Consider the following 18,575-nt stretch of genomic DNA (forward strand, 5'->3'; position numbering starts at 1 on the left):
CGGCATCGGCTTGACAGCAAACACGCCAGCAAACATTTGAGCGACAAACAAATAATTCACCGTACATACTGCATACATACACATATAAACGTACATATATAAACACCCATACATATACGTGTTTATTTACATTTATACCAGAACAAACACAGCCGAATTATGACTTGGCAGCGGAACAACAGAATTAACTGCAGCAGTGGATTTGAACGAGAGAAATGCCGCAATGGCAGCTTCAAATAAGCAGTCAGTTACTTGTATTTGTCAGCTGTGATAAGATAGCGTCGGCAGTGCGATAACAATAGCTGCTGCGAAACAAGGCAATGGCATGACGTCGGCGCCGCAACGCCAGAACTACGGAACACAGTTATGAGAATGGAACAAAAATTCCAGCAGCAGAGCACCCAAACAACCCACCCCCCTGAAACAGCATCGGCGATATCCGAATTCACCAACACATACACACACAGCTGCAAGTAAAGATACAGGCACAATTCGCTAAACAGGCGTATAAAAACGGCAGTCAATTCGTGGGGCAATATCACAAACGTTTCGCACGCGCAACCAGCAACTTGCAACAGTCGCAGTTGGCCAGTCAAAAGGCATAGTATTCTAACGAAAATTCGTTGATTTTCAAACAAAAAAACTCAAAACAAACTTACCAGCCAGAGCGGAGGACAAATTATTGCAGTGCAATTAAGCAAAGGCCGCAGGAGTAGCAAAAATATATCTTAATTGCAGAAGCAATTAATAATTTGGTGAGTGAGTGCTGAAGAAATAAAAACTACGTTCATTAAAAGACAAAATAAAAAATTAAATAAAAGTATAAGTACAAAGCAAAAACTAAAAGTGAAATGGTATGAAATACGAAATAGGAAATAGGAAATGAACAGGCAAACTTTTGAATCATAAAGGATTGTATGTCATGAAAGGGATGAGAATCCTTTCGTAGTGGATAATTTTTCATTGCTAAAATTTCACTTTTTTAATTTTGTAATTCTGCAAATGGATAGAGAATTGTGTGGACTGAAAAGTGCTAGCAACAAGGTAGACAATTGTGTTGTCTTTTTTGTTTGGCTTTTGCTTCTACCTTCGGTTCACCAAGATTTAAGTGGAAAATTTGAAAAACGACTCGCCCAGCTGAAGGTAAAAAGCCTGGAAAATAATTTATGTAGTAGCAAATTAAATTGACATTACAGTGCAATATACACAGGCATACACGTGCGTATATAAACCCAGAAGTAACTGTTTGGAAAAGACAACAACAAGCAACCATAAATTAAGATGAAGTGGACGGGTGGTGATTAAGAATATCTCTGGAATACAAATTGATACAAATTGCCAACTATCCAGGGAAAATAAACTTATTATTGGTTGAATAGTGTTGAAGAAAATTTCTTAGTGAAAATTCGTCTAAAGGAATTAAGAATATTTGCATTTTATTGGTAGGAGGTTTGACAAAATATTCTTAATTAGATACAAATACACAAATGATGGATGAAGATGTGGAAATACACACCTATGGCCTAGCTTCTCCTCCGTTTTTTGTGTGCGCTTAGTTTGCTTTCTTATGTTCCGTTGGGCACAGATTTGTTTGAGTAAATTCTTGTGCTTTTTACGGGGTTAATTTGTCGATGCTTTAATTAAGAGGCAAATAAAGGTACTGGATTTTGTGTGATGGGTTGATTTATTGGAATGATGTGACACACATTTAACAAGTAATAAGATGTGGAAATTAAATCTAAGCACAATGAAATTAAATTCAGAAACGTAGATTAGGCGAAAAGTAAGTGCCAAGTCTTGGACGTACGATGTATCCAAAGGATTATGGAATTAACCTTGAATTGCATTGCCGTCTTTTCCCTTTTAGTGTGAAGCATTTTCTTGGGGAACAATATATTCTATTTTCCGCCATTACCTGTCGTGCTGAAGCGCTATTTGAAAAAGAAAATACTTCTATGAGACTACGAGCATTTTCAACTAAGACGACTCTCGAACAAACCGACGCCAAACAGAAATAATAAATATGGGAAGTTAAGACCAAGGGATGGTTACCAGTTTGTCAAAAAAGGGTGTCTACAAAGTTATATTTGTTTTTGTAATTATGCTTGGGGAAAAAGGAATCCATTATTTTGGCGCGAATGGCTTAAAATTGTTTTTTGGCCGATCTTTAGCTCCTGGGGATGCTACGACTACTGAAATTCCTGTTAGCTTCGATTATTTTGTGATTTTATCGACATTTTCATTAACATCAAAAATGCCTAAACAGAATTGACGAGACCAAAATTGCAGTTATTGCTGTTATATTTCGTATCGACACCATAAACACCATTCACAATTTCACCGGCCTGGCTTGTATTCTCGCCCTCATTAAAGAAACACTGTAAAATACACTGAATTTTTTCTTTTTTGGCTTCCATTGTTACCACCCTGTAACTCAGAACTAAATGTAACAATAACAGCAAAATAGTTTTTTAGTGTGAAATGTCTCCTTGACAACGAGTGTAAACTTTAAGTTGTTTGAACGATACTTTACAAGATATCGATCACTATTGTCATAAACAGAAAGTTGACAGTGAAAATAATTTACATCAGGTGACTAGAATATACAACTCCTCTACAATTGATTATTCGGATCATATCTGAATTAACAGTTCTGAATATCCGACTTAAGCAACTTTTTCAAATACCGTTATCTCGAAAACTGGAACCAACCTGCAAAACGGCGAGCGCCATTGAATTTACAAGGCCTCGATTAAGTAAGATCAGCAATCGACAATTTTCTCGTCGCAATCACTAGCACATTTTGCTTTTGGTCCATGAAGCTATTAAAATATGATAATTAATTTGAAATAAGAAGTTCTTAAAATTTCGAAGTGTTTAAATAATTTGGCTCACCATATGTATTTAATTTTTTTTTGTGGTAGCCATTTGGCTCCAATTCCTTCGAGTAAACATAACAAATTGCAAAAAAAGGTAATGTAATTATACACTAGTCATCTATTTACAAAATAAACGTAATAATTAACCCTTGAATAAACACTTCTTTCATAAATTGTGTTTACTAGGTGGCGTAAAATTTATCACCATATCGGAAGTTATGATATTTACAATTTGCGTTGTACGTCTACCTTATTTGCCCCTTGTGTACTATACAGCTGCAATGTACAAGCAAATCATCACTCAAAATCATATTTTTATTTAGTAAAAAAGTTATTCAAAAGCAAATTAATTTTGTGCCACCTTGTGTAATATATAAATACGAGATGTGCGATCACGACTAGAAGCACCCTTGATAATCATTCACAATTTACTTACGAGTATTTGGTACCACAGTTAACTTTTCCTTGACCTCCAGTACGCCGCCATGATGAGTGCCCTTGTGGTATCTACAACTTCATCTTGAGGAATTAAGAAATTTCAATTTTCGCTAAAAACTCTGGGATAACGAGCAAACAACGGGCCGATCCATTGGTAGAATTTAGTTCTTCTAGGGAAATACGGACCGCATACGTAAAATACTTACTCGCAGCAGTGCCAATACGACGATATATATTCATATTGAAAACACTTTTAGCATTACCTTCAGTCGGAACTTAGACGTTCTTACTTTCGTTAACAGCTCTCTATGTTTTTCTACACTGCTGACTTGTACTAAAATGTAATTTTAAATATGTATTATCTCTAGTGGCTGCTCGAGCCATCCAAACTCTGCCAGCGCTCTTAACTGGATATCCAATCGTTAGGGGGTATCTATCACTCATTTTCACAACGCAGGTCCCTTATTTCCACCCAGTTATTTTGTTTATGAATTTGAGGGCAGAAAATATTTCTTTGGGTAGTGGGTGGGTCGCGTAATATCTTCGGATTTTTGACATGAAATTTATGTCATTGATGCTTGCATGGCGAAATAGAAAGCCAATAAAATAAAATTAGTTTCCGACTTGGTTATTTATATTTCGGCTTTTATATAAAAATATTTCCTTAATGACTATATTTTGTTCATTTCTGACTAATTGCTGTAAACAAACGGCAATAATAAACAAAGAGGTTTGCTTATAAAATATTTATATAAGCGAAAATAAATTTAAATAATTTGACTTTTTTCAGAAATTTGGCACACAAGTTAAAATTGATTCTTTTCTAATTTACAAATTTAATTGCATTTGATTCAGTTATTAAGAACGGGTTGTTATTACAAATGCACATACATAGAGATAAAGCAAAAAATGCTCAGAGTTTTTTACTTGATCTAATATCCCAATGCGGTTAAACAAGAACAAGTATACTTCCACACACAACTGCAAAAGTATCATTAAATATTTTTGGATTATTTTTTCGTAAAATGCAAATATAGAAAATAAGCTCCTAAGTGAGAAAAAAGAAATTAAAGAAAGCAAAATCTTCTACAGATATTTTTAGTTTTATTTTACGATTATATAAGCTTTGGGCTAGATTTACAAATTTTTCTAAATTAAGAATGCATGGCTTAGTGCACAAAGATTCAAGCATGGAGTCAAAATGATATCTCGCTTGAGCAACATCTAAATCAAGGCTACTGTGGAATTTTTCTTTGAAAAAAATAAATTTGTTTGCGAGGCTCATAGAGCCCTTTTTTCATTTTTCGTGTGGTTTACACACTGGCGGTATCATCGGTCCTTATTTTGAAAGGAGCGCAGCCATTACGGTAACTGGCGAGCGCTATCATTTCTAAAAAAAGCTTTTTCATGTTCAACATTCATTCGGAGGTCTGCCATTGCCTGCCGAGGGGCGACCACTATTAGAAAAAATGTTCTCTATAATGTGATATTTCATGCCCGGAGATTCAAATCTGAGCACTTCTGAATGGTAGCCACCCACTAATCCATTCGACTACGGCGACCGTCAATAGTGTTGCTGCTGGCTTCTCTGAATAACCTTCATTTACTAATTTCTAATTTATGTCGATTATTCAGTAAAAGCTAATATAAGTACCTCTTAATTATTATTTTAAACTTGTTTGGCTTAGTGACTGGAATGAAAAATATCACAATTACCTTAAATTTTTTTAAGTAGTCAAAAGTAATTGTGGGAAATATCATTTCTCTTACTCAATTTGAACATCTTATTCATCTTTTCCTTCTAAAAATCATTTCCTACCTCTTCCTTATTTACTGTACCACAATTTGACTGCTGTAACGCGACACATTTTTCTCCACTCATTTGTTTGTCTTTACTTCTACGCATTTATTCAGCTGTCTGACCATTTGTTTGACTACCTGTCCGCACGTCCATCGCTTTGTGATTGCACTGACATTCATTTGCTTACTTTTTCGAAATTAGAAAACTTTGGTCAAATGCACACAATTAAACATAAAAACCACAAAACAACAACAAATGCAACCAATGCTTAAGTTGATATATATATATCTATGTATTCATACCTGCGAGATTGCACTTGGCATATGCAAGCATGAGGATATGTGGATTTTGAGAAACAATAAAGCGATGGCGAATAAAAGCACAATAGACAAAGCTGAACAAATAAATAGATGAGTGATGTGGAAATCGGGGAAATGAATTGTCATTGTGTCGCGATTTGGTCGTAATAAAGCCATCGTGACAACTGAAGAAGCAGCTAATTTGGAAAATATCTCAAAGCTTGTGTGCGCTAACCGCCATCAATGGTTGTGATTGTCGAGCGTTAACAAGCTCACATACATATATATGTGCACATGTGTTTTACTGCATGAACACATACGCATATTTTTACGTACTCCCGTTTAATAACATATTTGTATTACAAATGCTGGCATGCTGTCGTGCAGCTATGCTGCAGGCAGGCACTCAAACAATTAGTTCCATTGTTAGTAATGGAAATAACACTTTTATTGTTTTTTACTAAATTACTTTGGCGCTTGAAAAGTGAAAAGTTAACATAAAAATATCCTCATTTAATTCACATACGTTTTTTACAAGCCTTTACAGGCTCCCCCATATACATACGCAAGGCATAGGGCAGGCTTGACATTGCGTATACGCGACATTGATACATAATCATGTAAATTTATGCATGTTGATTTTGTACGCGATGACTCCCTGTCTCATTGTGATTTACAAACACTTTGATTTCTTGATCTGCTGGTAGTACAGATATGGGGCGTGCATGACACTCGAGAGATATGCAGACACGCGTTGATATGTGCTTGCACATCCACATGTGAATGCTGCGCTTGTTTTGTGTAACACGGTGGCGTATGAGTGATTTCAAATTCATGATAACGCGACACATTTGAATGACGGCACTCATTGCTTACATGTAGAAAATTTAGAGTGGATTTTTACTAACGGAACGATAATCATTAATTTTACAATTGCTTTACATGCTCATTTATCCTGGGAATGCGACACCCACTGCATGTGTATATAATGAATTGGTGATGAATAGAGAGACGAACCTATTAAATTTCAACTTCTTCGTTTCGGTTTACAGCATTGAAACAGCTCAAACCCCTATAAAATAGAAGAATAATAGTATCATAAATAGTTTTATTGAGAACATTAACAACTGTACAGCGAAAAGTTGTCATGCTTAACTCATTTATTGCATGCCACTGAAAGTAGCTGCGAAAAGAGTTGTATGAGCGAAAACTGTTTACCCATCAGTCCATAAAAATTCGAACATTGACAAGAAATATATTTGGCATTTGTAGTGAAGAAATTATCTAGTTTCTTTTATACAAAAGATTACTTAAATCTTCAAGCATTGTTTGAGTCAATTTGAATCAATCTTAAAGTTCAAGCGCATATTTGCACTAATCAGTATTAATTTGTGCCCCTGTTATTTCTTCTAATATACAGAATCTTAAATTCATATAAAAATATGCAACGAAAACCAAAGTTTCAAGCATTCTGCAAAATTATTCAAAATTCCATCAACATTTTTAACATTTTAACCAGCATCTTTAGAATTTTTCGGGTATATAGCTTTATAGCCCATTAAATTTTAGTATAACAAAGTAACTGTCACAAGTGTCTGCAACGAACCGCTGATTTTGCGCAATTTTTGTGACGGTGTTAGACTTTTCTTTCCTTTTAAAAAAATTCGAGCAAGTACTTTGTGTAAAAGCAAAGGCGGGACCAGATAGAAAAACCTGAAAACAAGCTGGTGCATATCCTAATACAGTTAAATGAACTGTAAACACTAAACTTAAATTGTATTCTTTATACTGGCATTAGTTGCTGAAGGGGAACTGTTTCAGCTTTTTTCTGGGCATGCAACTATTATTTTGAATTAAACCTTATGTGTATTGCTTATTTTGCAAAACCCTTCAAGTATGGATAAAACTGCAGCAAATGTTTAAGAATTTTGTACTAAATTTGAAACTTAGCTTATACGATTTTTGTTGTAGTATGAATTTATTTATTTTATTTCATTAAAAACAGTTCTGTACTTATAATCTTGCAACTGGTTGTATATGAAAAAAAATCATAGGGGTACGAATTGATAGCGATTAAGGCAAGTATACACATAGTGCGGCGCATTTAATTAGCCATTTTGCTTCTTTTCACTTAAGCACCCAACAACATTTGAAGTGAAGAATGTGCCAAGAAGAAGAAGAATGTAGACAAAACTTCCGCAATTCTTTTTCTCACCATCAGAACGCTACCGCATTGACTTTGAATACTTAATAATACCATACAATTTGGAAAAATTTACACCTCACTATTTTTGGAACTTTTTGGATTATATTAGTTTTGCGTAGTAATGAATTACGAATTATACTACAAGGAATCATATCCAATTTCATTTAATAGTTTTCGAGATTACCTCGTGCACAGAGTTATCGGCTTTATGCTCTATTAATTATGTGATGGCATTTAATTGAATATTAAATATTTTTATACTTAATTTTCAGTTTTAGTGAACAAGTAGCAAACAAAAAAAGGGAGAAATAGATGACTTAATTTAATAAAAATAAAAAACGTTTAATTTCGAAAATATATATATTTTTATACTCCACTATTTATTTATTTTATTTTATTTACTGATTCAATACTAACACAACAAAGATAAGGCTTATAATTTTAATGCTAGTCATAACTGGATAGAATTTTACAATCAATAACTAAAGGCAAACAATCGAGTGCAGCATTCAAATGTTAGGCTAGGTTAGGTTGAATTGGTTGACTTGCAGTCATAGACCGGATCGGTTCATAGCGATCCCAGATGTAGTTAGTTATGAGTTTTGAAATAGTCAACCCGCACGGGGCCTGTTTCTATTGCGAATTTAAGGAGATTTTTCCTACTCACTGCTGAGATTTTTCCCAATCAATCAAACCGTGGTCGCCATAGCCGAATGGGTTGTTGCATGACTACCATTTGGAGTTCAGAGAGAACGTAGGTTCGAATCTCGGTGAAACACTAAAATGAAGAAACAGTTTTTTCTAATAGCGGTCGCCCCTCGGCAGGCAATGGCTAACCTCCGAGTGTATTTCTGCCATGAAAAAGCTCTCATAAAAAATATCTGCCGTTCGAAGTAGACTTGAAACTGTAGGTCCATCCATTTGTTGAACAAGATCAAGACGCACACCACAAATAGGAGAAGGAGCTTGGCCAAATACCCAGAACTGTGGTGTTTTGCGTGTGGCGTATTTTGAACAACGCATGCCATCCGCAAATGAAATGCTCTACAACTTCCTCGTTGCCCGAGATTTCTATATCATAAGCATATGCTGCTAATGGGCTATATTCCATCAGCACGCCCTTCGTGTTACTGATATGACAATAAGACATATTAGAGTTTGACTGTGATCGATCAAAGAAACAAGAAAAGTAATTATGAATAAGTATTTGTGTTTTAGGTAGATGACTTCATGCTAATACATATTTGAGGTTCGCATCCAAATATGCTCATGCTAGTTATTAATATTAAATTTTGGGGGCTTGGATTTCCAAAGTCGATTCACATATACCAAGAACTGTGGTTCTGACGTCAGTGTTTTGTATCTATCAGCGAGTAGTTTAAAGCTTCTCACGAATTTCGAAGCGAATATTCTGAGAGCAATGTACTCAGGTTCATGATTTGATTATATTCTAAATTTCAGATCTAATATCGCTACTGTTACGAATTTAGCTTTATTCACAAATCTTATTTTAAAACAATTTAAAACAGGCCAACAATGCGATGTCATATTCTTTATATAAAACATATTATAACTTTATTCCCCTTAATGCTGGTATATGCTAGAACCTGTCCTTCGCAAAGTTGCGATTGATTTCGATTACAACTTGGGCACTACTACACTCACAAAAATGAGTGAAAAGGAAGAATTTGAGGTCATATTTATATCAACAATGACGTTTTCTAAACACATAGACTTTATGATTGCCAAGTCTAGATCTAAGCTCAGCTTTGTAGTAAAGAGTTCAAAGGAGTTCCAGGATCTTTCTACGCTGAAGAAAGAACTACGGTCACGGTAAAATCCAGGCTGGCACTTTGGATCTTCCCGGATTGGTGGACTATGCACTTCCGCCTACATTTACCATTACAACGTTCACGATCCTCCTACCCTTAAGGGAAGAGTGGTAACGGGACGATGTAGGACAGGGTGAGTCTAACCATGTATACACAGATGGCTCAAAGCTCAAGGGCAGGGTGGGCGAAGATGTATACTCCGAGCATTTGGGGACCTACTTCCGTTTTCGGCTCCCCGACTACTATAGTGTCTTTCAGGCTGAACTGATGGCAATAATGAAAGCCGCGACACTGGTACAGTGTGATGCGATGTCTGGAAATGACATCTACATTTTTACTCACAACCAGGCGGCGATAAAATCCCTCACACAACATCGACAACCTCCAAGGTAGCCATGAAATGCCGCACATAATAACATGGGTTCCTGGCCCTCTCAACATTGAGGGTAACTGCAGAGTGGATGAACTAGCGAGATTCGGCACCAAATTGACCGGCACCATAAACAATGACATATGTTAGCCATACTCTTACGAGCATGAAGGAAAGCGAACGAAAGATAGCGTAATGAAGCCACCTGCAAAATCGCCCGTCAAATGTGGCCGACTCTCAATGCTAAACGCACAGAATCTCTGCTAAGGCAAAATAAATACAGTCTCAGCACATTGATTTTAGTCATAACGGGGCACTGCCTAATAGGTAGGCACGACTAAAGGATGGGTGTATGAGCACATGACTTCTGTAGAAGTTGTCTTGATGAGGAAGAGGAAGAGACAATTTTACACTTTCTGTGCCATTGTTCTGCTCTATCCAGACGGAGATTTACTATTCTAGGCAGACAATTATTTAACGAATTGGAATATCTCAGTTCTGCAGAAATAGGAGATATTCTAAAATTTTTGAAAAGCATACACTGGAGATAGGGAAGGCCCCCACGCGGCATCACAATGGGCTATGAGCCTGAGTGTGTCCCACAGTACAACCGCTTCAACCTAACATAACCTAATATCAAGACTCGAATATTGCAGCGATATATCTGGGATACATTCTATGAGGGTGTATGTCTAAAAATTGAGAAGATACTGCAACGTTTCACTAGATTTGTCATTAATTCCCTTCCGTTGCCGTGTAGTTTACTTATATATAAAAGTGGATGCTATTTGTTACCATCGAAATACGATGAAAAAATGTCATCGGTAATTTGTATAGGGGGCATAGCCACGAATCATATCAAATGCCACTTCTTACTGGAGTTAATAACCTTTTTTTACTTACTTTTCATTGGAACTACTCGTAATCTTGGCCTCAGCTACAAGTAAGTTCCATTTACCTTATTACAAAAGCAATTTTAGTCAGAACGAATCGCTTACACGTTGTACAGAGCAGTCTCACCAATTCTGTAAAAAATTAGACATATTATCTAACTCATAAGAGACATTTGAGTAAAAACTTAATATAGGGATACTCCTTTTGAATTGTGACGAATGTATCTCATCATAAATCCAAGCTGTTACAGTAGCAGTTATAGCAATTTCAGTGGCTTGGCTTGCACTTTCGCTTTTATCAAAGAAAAATTGTAAAATATACCGAATTTTCTCTTTGTTGATTTCCATTGTTAACAACCTGTAATTCCCAACGGAATTGAGCAACCAAAAAATAGCAAAAGAATTATCTTAGTGTGAAATATCACCTTAACAACGAGCATAAACTTTGAATCCTTTGAGCGGGATATCGATCACTACAGCCATCTACCAAGAAAATAATAAATTTCTTTTCCCCAAGCTTTCGTGTTGTTAATCTATTTGAGTTATTCTTTAATTGATGACTAAATGAATAAATAAAGAAATAATTAAATAAATAAATCAGTGTAAACTTAACACTAATAAAGTGGTTTAGAAATAATACAAAATGTAAAAAAATAAGCAAAGAAGATATACAGTTTGAACACTCTAGGCACTATAATTTTGATAACCACAACTGTTTAACAAAGCGCTTATTAGCGTCACCATAAATAAGTAGAAAAAAACATAATATATTATTACTTTATTTACTGTTTTCGTATACTTTATTAGCAATTTGATTTGACCAATGTATACCAAATGTGGTTTTTAAATGATTCATCTTTGTTATGGATGATATTCGGCGCTGACATTTTTCCGTTTTGGTATGGCGTTCTCTGACTCATAACACGTAAAAATTTGTTGGCCTTGACTAGCAATTTGACCCACAAAGTCATTGTGTTGTCAAGAAGTCAGCGAGAAAACGATTTAAACAGGTTTTGTTATATTGCGAGTATTGCCATTAATTATTTGAAATTTACAAAATTTGCATAAAAGGTTTTGACAGCCATTAGAAATAATTCACGATATCCCCAAGTCAGCCAAGTCAGTGTGTGCTTGTTTATGTATCTTCCTTTCTCTCTCTATATATATATATTTATATATGTATATATAAATTAATTAGATAAATATAAAGTAATAAGAGAACCTGCTGTGATTTTTAACAAATTGGTGTGAAATAGCAAGAAGATTTCTGTTGACAATAAAAATGTTTTGCTTCTATTTTTTACTAGTTTGTTTACCCTAACATACAAAAGTTTACATTTTGATTAAGAAAATAATTTCAGAGGATTTATAAAGACCTCAGATAAGTAAAAGCTTCGTAATATTTCCTTTCGAAGTAAACATCCTATCAGGACTAAATATTTTATTGTACTATGGCAATGATAGTCTTCAGGCTTAGCTTGGACAAAGCAAAGGATGAATTTGGGGCATTACTTTTGAAATTAAATCGTATATACATGTACTATATGTACTTTCATAAATAATTCGAAGAACTCACCATTTAAAATTACCAGTTTGGCAAGCGAACTCAGTTTGTACTTTGTAATACAGGTTCTTTGATCTTGATGATTTAAATATGTATGTAATATATGTAAATACAGTGAATTATTGATTTGCTCGTGAAATTCAGTAAGCGGCTTGTGTTTATTTTTGGGATTGTAATCTCATGTTTTTTTCTTCATCTTCATCTTCTTTTTATGTATACATTTTGTTTTTTATATACACTTTGGGGAACTTTCAATAATAATAAATTAAGCATGCCCTCAGAACGCGTAATCATTTATTTCAAATATTATAATTTTTTTTATTCGATATAATTTCGCTCATCTTCAATATTTTTATTCCTACGATCCTTTAAAAATACTACTTCACAAATTTCCAAGTTATTATTTTATCTGAGATGGCACTCTGTGATTTCAGGCCAACCCAAAATACGTTCCAATATGTTTTTTGCTACGCATATATATGAATATGTTTTCCTTTAACTCCTTGGGGAGGCATAGGCGCACGTGTACAAGCAACAAGAAAAAAATTTTAAATTTAAGCTATATTTTCAGAGCATACTTTGCAATAAATGAATATTTTTGCACTGTGTTAAAAATGCAAAGCATATAAAAATGCACATTCACGGCGTATTTATGTATATAAACTCATTCTGCGCCAGAAACAGCCTACATTTTTCGACTGTCAGAAAAACAATTGTCAAAAATCAATGCAGTTTTTGAGCTGCTTCAAACTTGCACTTTATTGTTTCAAAATTTAATGCATTATAATCCTGCATATTTGATATTTTTCAAAATTTTCTGAATTTTTAGAAACTCGCACAAAATTTTAAAACTTGGATTTAAATGAATTTTGTAGGGAAGTGAACTATATTTTCATAAAATTTTAAAATTGAATAAGAAATAAATGAATAGCTTATGAAAATTTTTTAGGCATATATTTAGATTTTAATGGCATATTTTAAGCGCCTAAAATAAGTTTTAAGAGGATATGCTGATTTGCTCTGGTGATTATTATTCCTTAGCTGGCTTTTGTCTTACATTGGAATTCAAGGCAGTGGATTCCCATCTTCCTAGTTAAAGCTTTTTGAATGCAGTTCAATCGAGACGATATTTGGAGAAAAAAGTTCAAATATGAGTGAATCAACCGCATTTTTAATGACATGTGGCATGCCATTTTATAGTTATAGTTTTCCGTAGTTCCTAGCTGGAGCAAAGGGTCTCAATAAACAAGTAAAAATTAGATTTATTTAAAGCTAAGAATTTCCGCCAAGTGCTATCTACTTGTAGCGCTTTTGCTTCTAATAGTCGCCTCCCGCTGTTGTGTTGCATGTGTCACACCCCCACAGAACAATAGACTTTGCATTAGATTGAAAGATCCTCAATTTTGCTCACTTGAATATTTGTGCTGATCTCCAAACTTTGTTCAAAAGACCAAGCACGATTCTTTGACATTCGACTGCAAATGTCGGCTGCTGAGGCGCAATATTTGCTGATGACGCTTCCGAGAAAGCAGAATTCATTTATTTACTAAGTAGAACTCTTCGAAGAAGTAGTAAATGAGTTCTGCTATCTCGGAAGCAGAACATATTTTATCAGCGGACTTCTTATTACCAGGCAATTTTTGTGGCCGTTTATATGTATGAGTAAGTTTAAATAAACAAAAAGTTTAAATTCAGGTGTAGATGGCCCCACCGTCCACCCTGCAAACAAAACAATATCGCAAAATTGCTTTAAATTCACCATTCTCATTTATATTTAAAGTATTCTTATTATTATTTAATTATTTATTAAATTGTTTCATATACTTTGTTTATTAAATTATTTCTCATACATAATACTTTTTATAATAACATTAGCAAAAATAGGTCAAAATTTTGAACAGTTTGGACAATTTTTTTTTTAAGTGTTAATTGTTGCCTAACAAACTCACATAAATAAAAAATTTAAATTTTATACAAAAATTAGAATGAATCATGGTTTTTAATTAGTATTTCAAGAAAAACTTTTGGTAAGCAGTTTTGTAACTTGTTAAATTTTAGTCTAATTAAGTTGCTAAAAATCAGGTTGATTTCTTATAATTGCTCTCCTTGGCGTTATTGCGGATTGTCTCCATGTAGCAAATGCAGCACCCACAGGACAAAACAAATTATCTAATATAAACGAGAATTTTAGCCACTTCAAATGCACTTTATTATTCTCAAATTTAATTGATTGTAAAAATGCATAACCAAAATGAAAAAGTTTGAAAATTTGTCAAATTTTCACAGAATTTATAGAATTCTAAAAAATTCTTGTATAAATTTTGTAATTGGTATTAATGTGGCCTTTGTTATAGAAAGAACTGTGCTTTATAAAAAAAAATTAATTAAAAATTAATATGTAAATAGTCAAAACTTGCCAAAATGTTAAGATGCTATAGATTTTTTCCCGTACTGCGTTTTGAAAAGGAAAAATTATTTATTCAGTTCAGAAATTTTAATTATTTTAATTTCCTCCTAAAAAAATTCCTAAAATATGTTAATTTTCGCCACTACTGGATCACTGTGACCCCTTAAATTTAAAACTAAAACAATGACTGCATTAAAATTTGCATTTGAAGTATTCGTCTTCACTTTCCCGTGGATCTGTTCATTGACATTCAACTTTTTTATTAGGCATTCCAACAGAATCTCATAATGTGTCACTACTTTTAAGTGCTCTTCTGTCCGACTGGGTGCACATATGTTTGTATGTATTTACATACATACACATGCGTATGCTTATCCGCAATTGTCGCACTCCTATTATGGAAATATTCTACTTAAGGATGCAATCGCTTAGTAGTAGCATGTGCTGCAGCAAGGTGCCGTCTATAAAAACAGCAAACACTTGACATTCGGCAACGTTGCATGACCATTGAGAAAAGTCAAGAAGATCGCTGCTATTGGTGGAATTTTTAGTGCTACGGTGACAAATGCACAATCCACTCAATGTGAACGCAAACAAATTGCCATGCAATTCAGAAGGCAGTATACAAGTGCATACTATACATTCTTGCAAGCAATTGCCAGCGTTGATTATTTGCTATTGAATTTGTTACTGCAACACCAGTGACTGCAGCACACGCCGTTGCACTCGTAAATTTTTCTGGTTGCAGTTTTCGAAGATGTTTGGCGAGTGTTAAAAGCTTACAATAAATCCACTTAGTAGCGTCCTTTCTGGTAATAAAAAGGAGTGAAGGCTAATCGAGTATGTGAGCGCGTTTCTGAGCTTGTCGCATGTGGATTTGCTCGCTCGCCAGCTGGCTGACTGACTCAATAGCTTGTTCGACGTTTGCTTTTGATTTATTTATTTGAGAAGCATAGCAGCATTCGCATAATTGTGTTCTCGTCGAATGGAGGTGGATGCGCTGCATTTCCTTTTATTTCTCTGCAATTTCTTATTTTTGTAGAAAGTTCCAATAAAGAAGAACCTCTAAAAGTTGGCAGCATTTTTCCTCAAACATATGTACAGTTAGCGCCAAAATAAAGTCTACACCATGTGTTGATAAGTTTTGCCCATTTATTTATTTACTGTGAAATTTTTGTCGTTTTTTTATAAAAATGTAGTTTTGTATAAAATTTGGCAAACTTTAAATAAAATTTGAAACTCTTTACTCAGACTTCCTAGAAAAATTTCATAGATCATTGAGTTTTGGTAAAATAAAGTGCAAGTTTCAAGAAGATCAAAAGTAACACTGATTTTTGAGAATTGTTTTCGGATGCGGTCTTATGCATTTTCTCTATTTAACGCCTACTCCACATATTTAATATGGCAGAAAACGCCCCACACCGTCAGCAAAAAAATTGTCAAAAATCAGCGTGATTTTTGAACCACTCGACACTTGCACTTTATTATACCAAATTTCAATGGCCTATAAAATTGCATACATGTTTTTTTGTTTTAATTCGTAGTAGAAAGTTTGAAGTTTTGATGAAAATTTGCTGAATTTTTCAAATTTTATACAAAGTTCGAAACTTTGCTTTATATGATTCTTGTTGTAGCATGAACTATAGTTTTATAAAAAAAACACAAAAATAATTGAAATTACAAAATAAAAGTGTAATTGTGTAAAAAAGTGGTGGACACTTTATTTTGATGCTGACAGTATATATTTTGCGAACGATGTACATTCAAGTATAAAGTAGAACAAATTATTTACCTGTATTCTGTACATAATATCGTATACGTTTGATTATTCATTACTCATTACTTATACATTTCATTGGAGGAAAGTGGCGTTTTGCCGTATTTGGCAGAGACTATGCAAAATGACTGTTATCAAGCATGACTCTGCATGGCAATTTGGTTGTTAGACTAATGTGCGTTCGAATATAAATCTGTAACGTAAAAAATTGTAGGAAATATGTTCTTTATTTGCTCCATGGAATCGAAAATCGACAATAAGTAACTTGTATAACATCTACCGCGAATGGAAAATAACAAAGTGACAAAAAGTCAATTTTTCTTTTGAAACATCAAAGGGGTAAAAAACAGTTTTCTTTTCAAATAGTAATGCAATGAATATTCTTAAAAAAGAAAAACATAAAATTAAGGTTAGTTTGAGTAATTTAATTCCAACAGCATCCACTATGAAGAAAGAGTGTTTTAAGTTGGCATGGCCACATCTTTGAGACGCTTTGAGTACTTCTTCCGCCTCGAACAACTTTTGTTGGATTAAGCTCATCTTGATTTCTCGCGTTGATTTCTGAATTATTTAAATTTTTATTTTTGTATTTTTTGCTCCCGATTTTGTGCCTTTTCTCCATTTAAGCACGCTCCACATTTTTTATATCGCAGAAAACACTCAACACCGTTAAAAGAAAAAATTGTCAAAAATCAACGCGACTTTTTAACCACTTGAAACTTGCACTTTATTATGCTGTTATTATTCAAAAATGTCTGATTAAAAAGTACGAAATTTTGATGAGAATTTGTTCAGGTTTTTATTTATTTATTTAATTATTTGTTTTTAGTAAATTTATAAATACATAATTTCTTACAGACTACAATAAAAATACTTAACGATAGTATTCCATGCTTATCTATATAGTTCATTCAGTAACAATTTGAAAATTTGCTTAGAGGATGAAAACTCAAAAGGAAGAATCCAGGAGTAAATCCAGAAAGAATAAATCATTACTCTACAAGTTCTTTGTAAAAAAAGAGGATATTCAATTAAACCTTTGTTAAAATAAAAGAAAAATCAGAGTGAAGGAATACTCCCTCTATTTTGTAAAGACTTCAAATTTGAAGGAATGAATGAATAAAATTTGAGGCGTTCACTTCGACCTCATAGTCTTTTGTGCCCTCTAATTCATCCAAGCCCAGTTCCCTTATTAAACTTAAGATAGAGCTGGATTGGGCTGAGCGATTTTAAATTATTTTTTTATTTTTAAGACACATGAAATTATTAAAATTCATCTTGCACTTCATTCGAAGGAATCGTATCAACCGAAATAAGCGATCTGAGTGCAAAGCGAAGAAAATTCTTTGAATTTTGCACTAAGCTTGAAACTTGGACTTATATGGTTTTTATAGGAGAATGAACTATATTTTCATAAAAAAATATTCTTAATTGCGCAATTAGAAAACATGTCTGAATATGGTGTTAGTGTTGTTGAGAACTCGAAATATTCTTCAATGACCACGATCAATTGTGCAATTTATTGCTGATCGAGATAGAAGGCAGGATATCTCGATAAAAAAAACCATAGTTCGGAGCTTTGGTGTGCAAATAGATCGAAAGTTTGAAGATAGGAGAACTGAAGCTGGTTTGTGTCAAATCAAATCAAAAATCGAAACTAGTAAACAGCTATCCAACAAGTTTTAAAATGAATAATTTTGAAGTGCATCTACATACCTGTATCTATACCGTATCTAGCATTTAAAGGCAATGTTGACAATTAACAAGCTGACCGCTTAGTTCCCATAATTAGGTGTTATATCACTATTTTATGATTCGGATTCTTTCTGTGGGCTTACCTAACACAAACTTAAGAGGGCTCATAAAAAATTGTAATGTTAAAAGTTTAACAGATACTTCATATAATTTCCAGTCCAAAGAGAGAACAAAAGGTTTATATTCCCAACAAAGGAAGTGTAAAATGAACTATTTTCATTTAAGCAGAATGGATCTATGAACTCGCAATTGGTATTACAGGGCCAATATACGCAAAAGCGATTGTAACGATGAAACGTTAGAACAGATTTTCTGTATATTTTCTGTCCCTCGCACTCACTTAGCTGGTGTGAA

General features: G+C 33.9%; 1 protein-coding gene across 1 annotated transcript in view; it reads left to right on the plus strand.

Annotated features, from left to right (window-relative positions):
- Positions 1 to 538: 538 nt before the first annotated feature.
- Positions 539 to 18,575, plus strand: part of LOC128854975 (calexcitin-1) — a 65,801-nt gene continuing 47,764 nt past the window's right edge. Inside the window, exon 1 of the mRNA XM_054089506.1 lies at positions 539 to 755. The gene's annotated coding sequence lies outside the window, so the exon portion shown is untranslated. The remainder of the gene's footprint in view (positions 756 to 18,575) is intronic.

This window comes from Anastrepha ludens, chromosome 2 (genome assembly GCF_028408465.1).
Source record: "Anastrepha ludens isolate Willacy chromosome 2, idAnaLude1.1, whole genome shotgun sequence".
Classification (NCBI taxonomy): domain Eukaryota; kingdom Metazoa; phylum Arthropoda; class Insecta; order Diptera; family Tephritidae; genus Anastrepha; species Anastrepha ludens.